The sequence below is a fragment of the Xenopus tropicalis genome, chromosome 2 (assembly GCF_000004195.4).
Source record: "Xenopus tropicalis strain Nigerian chromosome 2, UCB_Xtro_10.0, whole genome shotgun sequence".
NCBI classification, from domain to species: Eukaryota; Metazoa; Chordata; class Amphibia; order Anura; family Pipidae; genus Xenopus; species Xenopus tropicalis.
The window spans coordinates 96,027,342-96,046,397 of NC_030678.2; the positions used below are offsets into that span (position 1 = coordinate 96,027,342).

At 37.9% G+C, this 19,056-nt stretch overlaps 1 protein-coding gene across 10 annotated transcripts in view; it reads right to left on the reverse strand.

Annotated features, from left to right (window-relative positions):
- rph3al (rabphilin 3A like (without C2 domains)) overlaps positions 1 to 19,056 on the reverse strand; it is a 130,251-nt gene that overhangs the window by 42,255 nt on the left and 68,940 nt on the right.

The following is a 19,056-nucleotide window of genomic DNA, read 5'->3' on the forward strand; positions in this document are numbered from 1 at the left end:
AGAAAAGAAGCCATTTAATTCAATTATAATATCAAGGAAACCTGCACATACAAGAGCATAAGCTTTGGGTTAACTATGCCTTTTAAGATTAATTTATACTATAATAAAACTACATTTGGAATGATATATATTGTAAATAAACAGAAGTCGAAAACAAAATGGAGATTTATTATGAAAATGGTTGCTATAGAACATGTATAGCTATGGCACAGAAGGCACAATAACCACTGCAGTGCCCTCAGGAAGAACTGGGGGACACTAAACACACAAACTTCCCTAAACTCTTTACATTTAAATGCATGGATAATGGTATGCCTATGGTAACAGCCGTGATGTCCGGCAATAATATCCCAGGGAGGCACACATTCTGCACCTCTTCACTTCTCACATAATTTAATCCTATATGATACTGACATTTTTATGCCCCTCACCAGGACATATCAACTAAGGCTATTAATGGGTTTACAGAAAATCTATTAAAAACAATAAATATAAACCAACAGGATTGTCTTGCCTTCAATGTGGATTTAGCAAGTCTAGCTATAATCAAGTACAAGGTACTGTATTAATATGGCAAATGACATTCCTGTATTTCAGAGTTTTCTGGCTAAGGGCAATAGCGTACCTACAGACTAACTGGTCTGCTTACTCTGTAGGGGGACTAATGGTGACCCATGGTGCACACAAATTCGACAACTATGTTTTTCTTTTTTTTTTGTACCACAGGTGATCCTCAATTTGTACACATCATGGGTCACCTGTGATTTTGCAAGGGGCTAAGGGATTTTTCAATAATAATGGCCACTCCTCCCATAAGGCAAGTTGAGAAACTTGCCTCAGGCATCAAGGTCCCACGTGTTTTCAGGGAAAACAAAAAGCCACTTCTGGTAACTTTAAGAACTGTTGGCACTTCTAGGGCAGAAAGTAAATTGCACTTACTGCACTAACTAGGCAGCCCCTCCAACCCTGAAAAAGCGCAAAAAGGTAAAGCAATTGGTGGGGGAGGGCCAGCAGTGGGGGCAGAAACATCCCTGTGGATAATGGCTTCCATTATCTGATGTCTTTCTATATTCATTCAGAATCACATTTTTTAGCACTACAATTTACTTTTTTGTATAACATTATATTTTATACGAACTCTCACATCAAATAAATACAGAAGTTTAGGTCCTGACAAGACTGAACGGGAGCCAACATGTTGCCATGGCAACCATTTAGCTCACTGACAAACATCCAAATGTACTTGAGCTAAAATATACCTTAGTGATGTATATCATTTGAAATAGTCAGTCTGGGTTCCATATGAGTTTTTCCAATATAGGGCATGTCATAATAATGTGGCAGCGCTTGGGCACAACCTAATTTTTTAGGTTGTGCCCATTTGATTGTGCATTATATTCATTTATATTTATTGTATTCATTATACTCATTATATTTTGATTCTGTCTTGTGGAGACTCAAACATCTTATAACAACTATGCACCTCAAAGGGCGTCATTTGTAACTTGCAGAGCCAGGCTAAATATTGCCACCCAAGAGAAAACTACTTGGCTGGGTGCCCTGCCAGCTTGCCACTGACACCTACTTGAACCCACTCCTCGCACCAACAACCCCTGCTAGGTTCCCTCTTCCACACCAGAAAAGTGCACTCCTGAGAACCAAATCAATCAAGTCTAATTCTTTATTGTTTTATACCGCACAACATGTTTCGGATCCACTGATCCTTCATCAGGTACTTTTACAACAGTGTGCCATAACCCAACAAGTGTGTAAGCTTCATCATGTGGCCAGTACATACATTATATTACTCTTACAGAGCACTGCCATCTACTGGCCTAATTCGATAATGCACTAAAATCAGTTCATCACAAAATCATTGTAATGTAATAGTATCATTGGAACATACAACTCTATTATTAAAGGCGGTATGTTACACATCCTTTGAAAGGGAATAAAATACTGATAATATAGCACATGGATATATAAGCTCGACACTTTACAACCATTTGGCTTGAACGATGCATTAAGTGTTTTTTTTATAAATGACTAACCTTTTCTTCATTCTGGAAAAGTTGAGTTTTGTAATCTTATATGGACTTTATGAGTGGGTAGGAGACGGGTACCTGCTTTTTTTGATCACTTAATTTAATGCTATTAAATGCACATTATGTACCTATGATACAATTACATTACAGTGATTTTGAGATTAACTGATTCTGATGCAGTATTGGAGTATACCAGTAGATGGCAGTGCTCTGTAAGAGCAATTTGATGTATGTACTTCTATGAGTCTGGCCACATGATGGAGCTTACACACTTGTTGGTTCATAGGGGTTTAAACGCTTGTTTGGGTTATGGCACACAGTTGTAAAACCACCTGATGAAGGATTAGTGGATCTGAAACATGTTGGTATAAAGCAATAAAGAATTTCATTTGGTTGATTTGGTTCTCCAGAGTGAACGTTTCTGATTTGTAATTCTTGATGTGACGGAGCCTCTAATCTGTAAGATGAACCTATACACTGTTTGAAACAAGGATAGGAATTCAGCAACAAGTTTTAGGTCCCTATTCCACACACAGCCCTTCACCACCACCAAGATCTCTCTACCACCCACCTCAACCGCAGTACCCCCTCTTTTTGTGTCCCTCGTTGGCTTGCTTCTGGTTGGCTGGTCTCCAAATTTGCTTAAACTCTACCACCAACGACTGTGCCCTAGTCATGTGGCTACCCTGCCTACCCCCTGGTTGTGTATGAACTAAGAACTCATCCTGTAGAATATTCTGGTTTAGATAATTACCCTATGCAAAGCAAGGTAACTGATCAATCAGCTTTTCTGTTTTAGAGGGTAAATTCAAGCAGTGGAGGAACTAATCAGCATTGGCCCCCACCACAAGCCCTACACGCTTGCTCCCTGCCTCCTAGCTCTCAGGCTGGAGAGGAAAAACACTACAGTTTTAGACTATATAGAAGCAGACCCTTCAGTCCGAGCCGCCCCCCCCCCCTTCCCCCCATAACTACGCCGTCTCCTCCCTCTATAGTCAGCACGGAATTTACATACAAGCACCCCAGGGCATGTTTTCTTTCTTACACAGTTTTGTCAATAACCCCACACCCAAAAACTAAAATATCTGGCACGGACTAGCAAAATGAAGATTCTGGCAAAAATCCAGAGGGGCTGCTGTAAAATGCCAAAGTCACTTTTAATTGGGCTAAAGGGGGGTTTGTTTAGTCCTTTGTGTACACAAATGCCAGGGCCTATTTTGAATCCCAGTCCGGGTATGATAGCTATTTGCTGGGCACCACAAGAGTTGGAAGCTTGTGGCATTTTATCATATTACATAATTTCTATTTTCCACAGTTTTATCTATGCCATACATAGTAGTCTCACAAATTGTTAATGCCTCCATTTTTTTCTGAAAACCAAATTTAAAATGTCGGTATAATACATTTTTTAGCTCAGGGATTCCTGACTGTCAAGGACACCCAGCAATATAAACTTTCTGGATTTTCCAATATTATGAATCATAATGACTCATCCGTTAATTAATCCACCGGTCCCTATGAGAGGATTTCTTAAAAACCTGCTCTGTTGAGTCCTTGAGATTGGGGCCTGGCAATCTTTAGCTAAGCTCATTAAACTATTAGCAATCTCTGGGCTGTTGGAAACAGAAGAAATGAAGCATTCTGACCTTGCATACAATTTTAAAGCAAATATTGAAAGATAATGATTGTACTTAATATACTGTATGACCGTGATCTTTAGAATATGATGCTCTGCATGAAACAAGCCTCAAGTTTATATATTAAATTAAGTTGGCTGTGTAAATGTACTCAAAAAAAGCTGATGGATTTCAAGAAATCATTCACTATAAACTAATATACTTTTAAATGGCTACTAATTGCAAGGGGTGGAAAGTAACACATTTTAATTTAACTATATACAACATGAAAAAATCTCCTATAACATCTTGTCCCAGTCTAAAACATAAAGGACTATTAAATCTTAAAGGGATTCTGTCATTATTTTTATGGTATATTTTTTATTTCTAAATTACACTGTTTACATAGAAAACAATTCACTCTACCTTTAAAAATGTATTCTTGAACCAACAAATGTATTTTTTTTGTATGTAATATTGGTGTGTAGACAGCCATCTCAGTGCATTGTGCCTAAACTTTCAGAAGGAGCCAGCGCTACACATTAGAACTGCTTTCAGGTAACCTATTGTTTCTCCTACTCCCATGTAACTGTAGGAATCGCAAGCCGGACTTGGATTTCTTACTATTGAGTGCTATTCGGATATCTACTGGGAGCTGCTATTTTGCTACCTTCCCATTGTTCTGCTGATCGGCTGCGGGGGGGGGGGGGGGGGGGGGAGGAGGGAGGAGAAAGGGGAGATATCACTACAACTTGCAGTGCAGCAGTAAAGTGTGACTGAAGTTTATCAGAGAACAGGTCACAGAGCTGTGGTACTGGGAAATTAAAAATATGGCTAGCCCCATGTGAAATTTCAAAATTAAAAAAAAATTAAATATATATATATATATATATATATATATATATATATATATAAAGAATCTGTTTGTGCTTTTGAAAAACGGATTTAAATGCAGGATTCTGCTGGAGAAGTTCTATTAACTGATGTGTTTTGAAAACATCTTCCCATGACAGTATTCCTTTAAGCTGATAGAAAACTGACTAAGGATACAGTTTATAGTTCTATCATATGTTCTTACTGGACCTGTTTTGTAAGTAGAATACCTAAAGGCTATATTCTTGGACCATCTCTTTTACTATCATTTTTAATGACTTATTGCAGTTTGTTCCTGAAAAAATTATACATTCCTCAGGGTAAAGGGTTGTCAGGAAAGCTACAATATATGGCAAATAGAGTTCACCACCAAAAGTCCTTCAAGGCCAATTACTGTATTATGTATGAATATTATTATGTATGAATATAAATGCTTAATATGCTACTTCCCATGAGTATCAGACTCATAATATGCTGATGGTCACCTAAGAGACAAAAACAAATGGTTCTTGTAGAATGATAGTTCCCCTTTAAGAACCCAAGGAAAAACTATACCGTAAGAATGAACACAACCAACAGATAATGCATATCATAATAAGTGACCTATTAAAGAATCTTACCAAATTGGCAAATATACCTCAGTAAATATTGTCCTTTTACATCTTTTATCTTAAGTCACCATTTTGTGATGGTCTGTGTGCTCCCACAGAGATCACCTGACAGAAAATAATACAGGTTCTAACAAGTGTGCGAGAATACTACTAGGAAAGTATATTTTTACATGTTTTACATGTGACACAAAAGTGACCACTGAATTTATGTGACCAGGCCTCAAACCTCTAAGATTAGTGAGAAAAATCCAAGGCACCACTAGATGTTTGCTAATACCATTCTGTCAGAGCTGAAACCTCATGTTTATCTAGAAGCCAAAATTACATTTATAAATAATGCAGGGATTAAAATGTTATTTTGAAGAGAATCATCACAATTTCTAATGAAAATCCCCAGATCAACAATACAAACAGTGGTTATTACTAAAGCAGAAATATTTCCACTATGAAAACTTTTTGTTTTGGCTCTGCTTTTTCTGCTCTTAGTAAGCAAATATATGTATAAGTGTATGTATAATAAGCATAAAAAAAATTCACTTTGTTTTCTTAGAAATCAACACTGATTAAAGTAAGAGCAATGTACACAGGAATGCTACCTCAACTGCATAATGAGCTATTTAGCATTCTTACAGAAGTACTGCCAAGGTGATTATCGGCTACAGAGATACAAATAATCTTTAAAGAAACAATTAATTTTACATTAGCTTTTTTAATGAATTATGGATCATTCACATAGCCCTAGGGGCAAATATGTAAGTACAAACAGAAAAAGTGGATTTTTTTGCAGTGAAAAAACACAAAATTAATTATTATGCACTCCTTGCCTTTCCCATCAACCAATTACACCAGAGCCCTACCCGTCTTTCTAAGAATCTGCCCTTAAGCTCTGGGCTTTAGTTACAGGTCTGTTGCCACCCTAGTAATGAGACCAACATGTTTCAGATCCACTAATCCTTTACAACTGTGTGCCATAACCCAAACAAGCGTTTAAACCCCTATGAACCAACAAGTGTGTAAGCTCCATCATGTGGCCAGACACTCTTATTCTAGTTCAGATCCTATCTTGTCCTTACACTTATTTTGTCATGTAGACATATGTTAACCTATTGTGTATCTGTTTGCAGAAACATTTAATTAACTTTTTTTTCATGCAAACAGGTGTGTAAAAGGTATAACCAACCAGTTTATGGAAGTACACTTTCCGGGTTGCTCCATCCCCCCAACTCAAAGGTCTATTGTACTTAAAGGGGCAGATTTATCAAAATGTGAGTTTAGAGCTTAATGCTTAATTCTATATTTTGTTGTCAAAATATAAAAACTCACAATTAGCTGCATTTAGCCATCTGAAAATTACTTTTTTTAATTAATTTATTGATATATGCAAGTATGCAAGTGTTCAAGTGATGATTTCTTTTTTGTTTCTTGCACAGAAAAATGTTAAAATAAAAAATGAAACTGTTTGTCATTAGAAGAACATTTACAAGTGTCATTCTAGCTTTTGCAAAATGGCAGGAGTTATGCCCAAAACAGATCAGTCTGCGGTCAAATGCCAAACTGCAACTACATTTTTATTACTGTTGAAAAGAAAAACAGCAGCTACAAAGTAATTTTATTCAATATTAAGTCAAATGTTGTGACAAGGAAAAAGCAATACAGTACTGATACCTATAGCTTAACATTTAATTATTTAGCACCACAATAGTAGGCACCAAGAAAGCCGGGCGCAACGGCACAATGTGCCAGTTTTTGTACCTTGTGCCCTGCTTTCCTCCCTTAACAAATTGCCACAAGTGTCTGTGTTCCATTTTGGAGCAGAAACCCACAGATAGCCCCATAACTACTACACAGCCTGCATTGGAGTTGTATTCATATGGAGCATCCAACTGTCCCCTTACTTACACATCCTTCAGAATCACAAGGTAGGCAACGGCAGAGGCAACAACCTGCTATGTGCCCTGTCTTTAGTAAATGCCTCCCATAGACTTTAGAAAATCATTTTTGTTGACAATAACATGTAGGTATCTGTTACATAAGAGGTGGGACATCTGCCAATATCACTTGCACACATTTTGTGCAAAAAGGAAATGTTGGCCACCATTGATGAATATAATCCACTGTCTGGGAACTGAAGATGTATTAGTGAGTAGAGAAAGACATAAATATTTAGAAGTAGCAAATTAAAACATGCATATAAATTTTAACTAGTCAGAAAAAAATATTTTGAGAGATAACAGGCACTTTCTGAACTACCCTGCAATTGTAAACAAAACAGATCTACACAACCTACAAAATAAGAGATTTCTGGTTAAGAGCTCCTTTAATTTTGTATTATATGAAGTCACTGAATTATAACAAATAGTATAATGCACCATATTTTATATCTATAGAATTGCAGTTGCACCTGTTGTTAGAGGACAGCTACAGGTTAAATAAAGTCTATTTAGTGATCAGCACGATCTCTCCCTTTTCTTTGCTTTGTTATAAAATTACTCAAGGCAAACAAAAAGCTTGTATAACATGACAATTCAGCTTCTCCGATTGTACAAAAGCATTTTATAATTGCAAGCTCTGAGAAGTTATTTGTCACACAGCAGGAATGATTTCACAAAGGCTGACTTTCCAAAGCACGAGATAATGCAGAATGTTTGCTGTCTGCTACAAAAGAACATCAGTCTATATTTTTTTTCCTATTAACAAACCTAAAACACAACTAACTTTTCTAAGGATTCAAAAAGTAAAGTCTACACATAAAATATTATATCCCTAGAAAGGATAAATATTTACTTTTATTTAATAAAACATTAAAAAGGTGGCAAGCTGAACTGTTTCCCCTCAGAATGCACATGTAACAGTAGCCTCCTGGGATAGTTATACATTTAATAGAGAAATATTTAAGGAGTAAAATCTTATCAGTGGGATTACTTTGTGGCATATGAGGATACTCATGCGCTGTGCAATGCTAACCCAATAATTAACTGAGCCATTCATTTTGACCTTGAGTATACAAGATTAATATTAATGGTTGAATTGTTATGTCTACCAAAAGGTTATATTTGACAGATTTGAAAAAGGAATCTAAAGACCATTGGCATTGCTTACTTGTTAGATGCCAAAGTATTTGGTTTAAGTAACAATTACAAAAATAATTAATAACAATGCTACATACAAGCACAGATCAGAAGACCAGTAGTTGTAAAGTCCTGTTGTAAATGGCTGCCATTCAGCTGAGAAGTACAAGGGTGGCAATGGAGAGGGCCTGTTAGAGTAGACATTTTTTTTTAATCGACTTGACTATTTCCTTAAAATAACTGGTTTTGTCTAACTTGCTTAAAAGCATTCTTTTTATACAACATACTAACTATCATATTTTCTACAGAACAATTAAATTATACCAAGGCACAATTATGGGTTTAGCAACTGAAAGTTCTATCCTACAGGGAAATCTTTCTTGTTTGCCTTTTCCACAAAAATGATGAAGCAATTCTTCATATTAATATAGCTCATAAAGTATAATGAAGCTATAAGCAATGTCTTACTGGTTGACATCTGTGAAAGAATGAGAACTGGCATAAATCATCAAGGGGCAGATTTATCAAAATGTGAGATTACAGCATGTCACAGGAAAATTCACCCACTTTCTAATCACTCCTATAGGATTTTTAGAAGTGTATTTATCACATGGTTAGCTCTAACTTTCCCCCATTGATAAATATGCTTCTAAAAATCCAATTGGAATCAATAGAAAGTGGGTGAATTTTTCTGTGGTGAGATCTAATCTCACATTTTGATAAAAGTGCCCCCGAATGTGACTATAAGCACAAATAGGAATAACAGAACCAAAGGGGATTGTTAAACTAAATATGTATTTGAATTAACTTTCCACACATTTTATTAAGTTTTCAATAATTAAAATGTTTTGCTTATGATAACAATTATATTTACTAATAATTTAAAAATATTGGGAATGTTAAATTCATATAGATAGGAAAGTTGTTAGAATGTATATTTATTATGCAAAACTTAGTAGGTTAATAGGCAAAAGTGAGAATTAGCAGAGACGCTCAGTAGTTAACACGTATGAATAAATCTTATCACACCAATGTGTGTCACTTGTACATGGTGTACTTATGAGCTTGCAGTCATGCAGTAAATATTATGGCCACTGGCTGACTTATTTCAGGAGCAAATACTCTATTTATGTCTTGGGTTACTCACATTCAGACAGAGCAGACTTTACTGATCTATGTAGTTGATACAAACCAATACTGTGGTTATCAATATGAATTCAACCCCTGATGGAACACTCCACTAGTCAGTGACAAGCAGTGGCACTTTACATCAGACTTTATGGAATTAGCAGTTTATTATAGCCTGAAAAATGTACTATTGTTTAGAAATAAATGAACTGTTCTTTTAGTGTGTTACGCACTGGAAATCATATATTCTCAAATACTGTAGCTGCATGTGGACTTTTTACTCTATTGCAAATGTTATAATGTTTCTATGGTCTAACACCCCCTGTGTCTCCATGCTCCCCGCTGCTTCCTCCTTCCCCCTGCGTGCTCCGGCCCCCCGCGTCAGATCATAGTGGGGGCTGGGTAAATTACTTTGGGGGGCTGTATCCAGCCCATGGCCGTAGCTTGAGGATGCCTGCTTTAGACCATACTCATACAATTTGCACAGTAAAATGTGCAAAACATAGTATATATTAGTATATATATTAATAATCAGGGGGATACTTATATTTATGACAAGAATTTTACTACAATTGACACCCAAGAAGTTGTATTAGAAAAAGTTATGATGCAAGTGCCCATTGATTACAGAAGTATTTTGGTGACCAACGCACACATATCTCTGGTGGTTAGCAGGTCTCTTGTTGAAATGTACCACACACACCAAGCACAGGCAAAAGCACAAATGCAACAGAATATGCATTCTGATGAAAGCCCCTGTGGTGTGCAAATGGAGAAAGATCAGATAGCGTGAGAAAGATGTAATTGTACTATGAAGCAGGAGGGAAAGAAAGCAATCAATGTCAAGGCTATAATGTGCTTTCCACTACCTGTGAAAAATGATGAAAAATGTCACATGAAAAGTACAGGGGAAATTCAGAAATTAATAGTTGCAGAGATCTAATTTTCCACACATTCCTGATTGCATGAGAAACAACTCCCACCCTTCAGTCTGCTTTTACTTTAATCTTTTATCAATTCACAGGTTTTCCCATACATGTCAACTCCTGCTTTTAGGAGACAACACCTCACAAATGTTCTCAAAACAACACCTCCATCTCTTGCATTATTAAAATGGCACATACCAGGAAAGCAGACAGATTCTAAACTGTTGGCAGAAGCTAAACAAAATCTGAATCAAGCCAATGTTAGGTCATATAACTGCATAGAACAGTGTTTTTCAACCTTTTTTGGGCCAAGGCACACTTGTTTCATGAAAAAAATCACGAGGCACACCACCATTAGAAAATGTTAAAAAATTTAACTCTGTGCCCAGCAGCAGTGCCCCCCTAGTACATTGGTGCCAAGAGCAGTGCCCCCCTAGTACATTGGTGCCCAGCAGCAGTGCCCCCCTAGTACATTGGTGCCAAGAGCAGTGCCCCCCTAGTACATTGGTGCCCAGCAGCAGTGCCCCCCTAGTACATTGGTTGCCAAGAGCAGTGCCCCCCTAGTACATTTGGTGCCCAGCAGCAGTGCCCCCCTAGTACAATTGGTGCCAAGAGCAGTGCCCCCCTAGTACATTGGTGCCCAGCAGCAGTGCCCCCCAATACATTGGTGCCAAGAGCCAGCCCCCCTAGTACATTGGTGCCCAGCAGCAGTGCCCCCATAAGTCAGTGTGCCACGTGGCCCCCCCTAATACATTGGTGCCCAGCAGCATTTTACTTCTGCTCTTCGGCGGCTTCTCCGGTGGCTTCAGCAGCATCTTCGTATCCCTCAGGCGCGCCGCCTCTTCACTTCTGCCTACACGCGACCGCACACAGGCCCTTTTATAACGTTGCGCCCCGTGCGTACTGACGTCACCCGTACACACGGGGCGCAACCAATGACAGGGCCCGGATTTTATTAAAGGGGGCCCGGCGATGCTACAGTTTTTCTTAGTAGCTTTGAAAGTAAAAATTGCGGCCCTGCCTACGGCACACCAGTCAGCATCTCGCGGCACACTAGTGTGCCACGGAACAGTGGTTGAAAAACGCTGGCATAGAACATATATAAAATCTATATAAATTAATGATTTTTGGAAGTAGCAGAGATAATAGATTTTTATGCGGTGGCTCAGTTCAGTTAAATTTTTCTAGCTTAGGGACATATTTACCATATAGGTTCTCAAGGGGCTGTGCCAAGGCTGGCAGCCTTTGGGTGCCTATGTGCTACATAAAATTTTTTACCCCCCCAAAAAAAATCTTCCCCACAGCTACCAGATACTTCCATGCTACATATGGTGCCAGAGGAGGGGGTGGGGTACCTAGTAGGCCTATGTACAAATGGAAGAGGAATGCTCACTTGCATTATGTCACTTCTGTAATGCGCCCGCTGATGGGACACACAGAATACAGCCTGGTCCACCTACTTTTCGTCTCATTTTATAATCCATACATTGGGCTGAAAAGATCAGTCAATATGGAATTATAAGTAAAAGAAATTGTGTAATGTATATTGTATTTGTATTGTGTGTACATATTTCCATAACATGACAAATGTATGCAGTGCTTTAACAAGGCATAAACAGGGGTAGAGTTATTATATATTAGACAATGAAAACAAATACTTAAGTTCTAGGAGCTTCAATACACAGAGCTTTGAAAGGCAGTTGGTGGATGTCAAGAACATGCCACTCTCAGACGTGTATGACGCGGGGACGGGGCAACAAGGGGTTACACTCAGTCACCTTTCACACAGGTTAGACTAACATCAAGCACCCCCAAACACACCACCGCCCCAAATTACTATTCGCTGCCACCATCTATCATTAACAGGCGATAGAAACCCAATACACAAATATATCACACAAGCTATCTTACTGTAGTTAGGGTTAACTTTAAACTAATTCCACAAGCACACTAGCAGCCAAAGGGTTAATTTACAAACACACTCTCCTGCTGACCGTCAACTGGTTAATTAGCCTTTACACAGAACTTGCCCCCCTACTCAATACACACACACAGCCAAGCAGTTAATATATTCACATGTAAACAAGGTACGTGGGGATCTTTATAGAGCCAAAGGACAGAACTTATTCAATTTTATATTTAATATTACAAAGGTAAACAGTGCATTTAAAAAGGTTTTACAAAAAGAGACATATACATACAAACAGTAAATAAAATAAGGAAATAAAACACAGAGAAAATCCTATATACGTTACCGAGTTATCTTTTGTGTCCCCCTGAGGTAAGAGTCTGGAAAATTGAGCACACACTTCAACCGAAATTGGAACCTCAAAATATGAGCTGAAGAATACCTGGGTGTGTGGCCCTTTTTATGTCCCGCTGGGACCCTTCCTTATTACCGTATGCATGAGGAGGGAGTGTCCAGAAACTTGTCCCTTGGAACCCCCTGTAGAGAGCTGCACTTCTCTTGCCAGTTTCTTGTCATATAATATTGGTACTTGCCAGTATCCAATATTATTATGAAAATATGGGCTTTCTTTAACCCATATGTGGGCGATCAAAATTATACCAAACATGAGGGGTGTCTCATGTCCCAGTCCCCCAAAAACTATCCCTCCTAATTGGTGGGTATAGGCTGTCCCTGTTTGGTATCATTAGGAAGCATGGCACCTCCTCATAACCAATATTTGATTTATGAGGATGTGAACCTTAATGCAAAGGAGATATGGATCCCTTTCTATAATCCATATTTTCTGTATGCTGTTCTTCTAAGTCCACAACTGCCTCTCTTTGATCAACAGATCAAAGAAACCAATGGCCTCAGGTTTCCTAACCTCCAAATGGCTGGCCTCGAATTGTCTGCTCACTCTGCTGAATTTGTCACCTTCCCACAGTCCCTGGTTGCATATTTAATTAAGGGTCTCTGTGGGAGCCTGCGACAAGATGTAGATAGGGGTTAACCCTATGCCATGCCAGGGCAATATTGCCTGGGCATGACAGTGGAGATGAGATTATGGGAGACGAGCAAATAATATGTTGCAGTAGTCATGTAGTAGCCATGTCCAATATGGGATAAGGGAGCGAGGGAGGGGGTGAAACCTTCAGAAACCTAGTCCTGCAGAAACTGGTGATGCTGACTGATGGTGGTTTGTTTTGGGGCCTTTAGAGATGTTTTAAAGTAACTTTGAATAAAGACTTTTTTACTTTTAAAAACGTTTTTGTGACCTGTGGAGTTTCCAGAGTGCCTATATGCCCATGGTAGTTGTTGCTTTTTGCACCCTATGCTAAGGGTCTGGGGCTGGTGCACCTGGACCACCACTTCTACTCTGTTAGAGTTTTGTTTACTACTGGTCATTTTGTGCCTTTATTTTTTGGCTTTGGATTTGGTTTGTGTCATATTAAACATTAACCCTTTTACTATGTTTTGGTATTTTTTGCACATTTCACCACCACTATCCTGTATTTTTACTATCAGTGATAATGATGAATCTTTGAGCGTTTTACCTCTCAAGTATTATACTAGCATTTGTATACTGTATGAAGCTACTCATTATACAAAGCCTACACATTTTTGCAGACATACACAGTTTCAGTGAGATTAAAAGATTTCCACAAGACCAGAAGTAATTGCTGCAGGAATAGATAAAGGTATCAGCACCAAACTTGCAATAGTCCAGTTAATCAAAGACATATCCAACAGGTTTTACATTTTGTAAGGAATTTAAATAAAGGATTTAAAAGGGAGAACTGCTAATCAAGGTTTTTTACTCAATCTGGAATACTGTATGTCTTAGTAATAAGCAGCCAAAACCTGCTGACAGTATAATGCATTACTTTGATACCTGGAAGAAACATTGTTTTTGTGATATTTAATAGTTTTACAGTTTGGAAATAAAGATCAGCTGTGACTTTTTTTAATTTGTATGGTTCTTTAAGGGCTCTGGCACACGGGGGAGATTAGTCGCCCGCGATTTAACTCCCTGTTCGCGGGCGACTAATCTCCCCGAGTTGCCTACCCCTGCCATCCCACCGGCGAACATGTAAGTCGCCGGCGGGATGGCAGACGCGGCGGCGCGATTTCGCGCAAATCGCCCCGCCGCGTCTGCCATCCCGCCGGCGACTTACATGTTCGCCGGTGGGATGGCAGGGGTAGGCAACTCGGGGAGATTAGTCGCCCCGCGAACAGGGAGTTAATCGCGGGCGACTAATCTCCCCCGTGTGCCAGAGCCCTAAAGCAACCTTGTTGTTCTTCAGTTTTGTAGAGATTTGTATAATTAAACAGCACAGACAGTAAGCACAGAAATAATGGGAACCCCTTATTGAATTTTGATTCTCATTCCATATATGGAGGCACATATATGTTGGGCACTGAAAAATGGCCAAAAATATATATGTGTGCATTAGACAAGAAAGAGAAGACATGTGAATGTATTTGCAGAAAGTCAAATTATTATTTAGTGGATTATGATTTCAAAGTCTATTTTACAAACATTTGCCACCAGGCTGGTGAAGGTAAGGCTTAAGACCAGAGTTATTATTAGAGAGAAATAAATATAAAATAAAAAGGAGGGGACATACCTACTGGCAGTTATAGATTATGACATTTTAAAATGAAAGCCAACATCTGTTTTTTGGTTCAGTCCAGAAATTATATTTCTGATTCATTCTTCACCTACTACCAGTTTTTTCAGAAGTTCGGTTGACAAAATGTAGAGCAGTGATCCATATGATGCATAAAAACCAGGTGTACTGCCAAACATAGCCTCATGTAGGCTGCCAGTCCATATAAGCGCTACCAAATAGCCAATCAGAGCCCCTATTTGTAACCCTTTTTACAGTTGAATGTTGCTCACAGGTAAAAAAGGTTGGGGATCCCTGATGTAGAGTAACAATATAAAAATACTTAAATATATATGAAATCCTTTTGCCTCTATAAACAACTCCTATTTTGACTTATAACCATCTATTGAGCATTTATACTTATACATATATTTATATCTAAATATTGAATTTTAATCAATCTAACTTATTTTGACTTGACTGTAAGTTGATATCAATTGTTTTGGTAGTAATATGCAGGATATTCTTTTTCTTGGTCCGACTTTTCCTTTAAGTTTAACAATGAAGGGGTGGGGTTTGAGTTGTCAATTATCGTTATGTCGTTTTTTGAATTTGGCTACCTCACTATAAAAACCCTCCCATGTATTGTGTCAATCTCTGCCTATGATTAAGTACATTTAGTGTACGAAACGCGTTAGGCGTTTTTGTTTTTAATGAACTAATAAAGACCGAGTTTTAAAAGAAACATCCTGCTGTCTGGTGTGCTTGGCGTTACCCTTTCAAGTTTTTCCTATTTTGAACTGTCAAAATTAAATCGCAAGAGCAAATATTGAATTTAAATTAAAATTTGTTTTGGTTGATATATGAAATGATAATTATGTTAAAATCTAAAATTAAAACAGATTGATACTAACACACATTGTATTACCTAAATGCACTTATATATATATATATATATATATATATATATATACCTGATGGTGCAAAGGTTTCTTTTAAGTTACTATGATAATATGAATGCTTTAGAGTTACGGTGCAGTCAATCAATCATATATGATGATGATGATGATGATAGACATGGTGCTTCTATGAAAAGACTTTACATATAATATATATATATATCTCAAGTTATTTTTTGGCTACCCCAGTCTGCTACTCAATAATGTGTATAGACAGATTGCTAAATTGTTTTATATGAACTTAAAGCTGGAAGGATAACAGCCAAGCACCAAAAAAAGAGAAAAAACAGACTGTAAAACTTACAAGAAAGACTTTGGTTAGCAGTATCTTGTGGTGTTAAATGATGTACCGTTCTAATCAATGACTATGAAAAGGGCACTGAAGAGCTACTGCAGTGACTGCTAAAGGCGTTCACATGGGATAGAAAATGGCTCAGTAGCTTTATTCATTAACTCAGTGGGTTTTAAAACTCTGTATGGCCTTAACACTGAATCTAGTCTCTAATATGTTATTAAGAAATATGTAGTACATTACCCTGTTAAGACATAAAAATGGCTGTCTGTCTAAACTAGGGTAAAAAAAAAAATCAATGCAATAACATGACAATAGTGACAATGTGATATATAGTAAGCACAATAATGAGTTGAATTGTAGTAATATATTATAAAATTAGGAAACTGCTAGGCATACATTTGTTTTCCAATTCCAGCACAACTAAAATAACTTGCCATTTTTTCTCATAATTTGATGTCTAGTATACAATAATGCAAATTCATGTTACCAAAGGGATCTACAGCCCTAGCACAGGTGCTGAAAATGTCCAAATAAACTTCTGTGCTTTAAATCACATTGTAACTGCAAGAGTCTTATAAAAAAGATTTACCCATACTACATATGAGCCTACCACACGTATCAAGACTGAAAAATAACTGCAGAATTAAAATGTTCGTTCAGGTAATTATCTATTGAGTCTCAACTGAATAGGTAGAATAATACTAAGACTGATTTAGTGAAAAAAACTCCCATTGAAAACAGACAAGAAATGATGACCCATAATTTTGATCAAACAAAAGCAGAATTTTACTAGCCTGAAGGAATCCTATATCCAAGATGTCATAGATTTCTGTCTTCACTTTTATAGATGTACAGAATACCATCATCATATCTACAGAATATGACACCTGATTTTTTCCTGTAAATGCATTTGGAATGAATGCATAAATTAAACCTTTCTATACATGGACAAATTCTCAACTAATGTATTATACCTGGAAGGCCTACTTGTACCAATCAAATCAACTTACTTAGGCTCTGTGACAAATACTAGGCTAAATAGCTACATATAAATTCCCTGTCGCTATGAACAAACTGTCTCTAGAGGTGCCAAAATAGGACAATTATTTTGTCCTCTGCACACCAAAGAAGAACAATTGTAATAGTCAGAGATAGTAGGTTCACTAGTGCATCATGGCAACAGTAACACTTTACTTCAGTACTCCACTCAGCAGTTGTTTCATGAGAGCAAGTGCTATGAGCTATAGTTCAAAACCAGCAGATATGACATACGTTGGATATTCCCTCATTAGATAAATTATGAAGTCTTGCTAAATATTTTCACCCCAGAACCTGCCACTGCCAAATGCAGGCCTGGTTTAAAGGCTGGCAACTACCTTATGCCTCTCAGTGAGCATCAAGTGTGGGAGAATCTGAGTTTGTGAATATGCACAAAGCACAGCTAAGTGGAATAAAGGGGTTGTAAAGTTAAACATTAATAGTCTGTTTACAGGTTCTCCACTAAAAAAGTATCTTGAATATGCCTTTGTGTAAAAATATGTACCATCTTTATAAAAAACGTGATCTTCTATCTACAATTCCCTCCTTAACTCCACTTACTCTTATTAGTCAATATTTTGCATTCTGGGTGGCAGGAAAGCTGGGATGCAGGGTCATTCAGGGCTGAAACTATGGATAGGCAGAAGAGGCATGTGCCTAGGGCACAACGGTGTGTGTGTGTGGGGGGGTGCTAGGCACCTCTTCTTTCACCTACCCCTAGTCTGCACCCTTGTTCCTCCCCCACTATCAACATGGCAGCAACTGCATGCGCACTCCTTTGCACATGCAGACGTTTGTGGGAGGAGGAGAATGGGTTGCCTAGGGTGTCTACCTGGCTTGGCCGGATACTGGGGTTGTTTCTGATGGCAGGAGAAAAAGCAGTGTGCAGGGTTGTTTATAACCAAGGCTAGCCTGAGTGAGAAGAAAACACATAAAACAATTCTGTGCACTGCTTTCCTGCAATCCAGAACACAAAGCAGCACTGATGGTTTTGAAGCTGTGTAGCTAGGTGCCATCTAAAGGTACAAACTAATTTGGGATTGCCCTTACACTGTTATAGGTGTTAAAGGCTGCAAGGTGGTTCACAGGACTGGGGACCTTCAAAAGAATCAGGGTCCTTGGAATAACTATAAGGTCTTGTCCAGAAATAGGACTTTGCTAATTAATAGATGAAAAAGCAACTCAAAACACATGCAAATGTATTCATCATTTTCAGTATTAACTGGTTTAAGATGTTTAACAATGGAACAAAAATTTGTAGTAAATGTCGTACATGTACTAAGCAACCACAGGAGATAATAATTACGGTCAGACATGCAGATTTACAGCTGGTGATGTGCCATTGCTTACTCTTGGCTTGTACGCTCTACCGGACAGGGACCTCCATCCTTTTGTCTCTTGTCACTTAAACTGTGCTCTGTCCAACTGTACTTTTTATTTATTTGTATTAATTATTGCACTCTGTATTTATCTATTATTATAATGAACCTCTACCTGTTTATTAATTTATTGTTCTGCTCTACAGCGCTGCATACAGCTATATAAATAAAAATTTACAGAAACATTGGCTTTCCCCAGCATACACTCCCCAAATCTATGTTTATTGGGGGTGCTAGAAGACCATACCAACGTTTGTGCTATTTGCAACTGCTATTTTATGTTAAAAATTGGAAATCGACTACTGCCCCCTCACTTACCTTTTGGAAAAAATTAATCAACGACGTGCTACCTAAGCAAGAACTAGTCTATATCTCTAGAGGCTGCCCAACAAAGTTCAATGCAGTGTGGGACACCTGGTTAAATGCACAATCTGTATAACTCTGCCAGGCTCGCCAAAGCTCTATATACTCTCTCCTTCTTTCCTCTTTTCTTCTTTCCTTCTAAACTTTTTTTTTCTATTGTTGTTTAAAAATGTTAAAACCTTAAATAAAAACTTA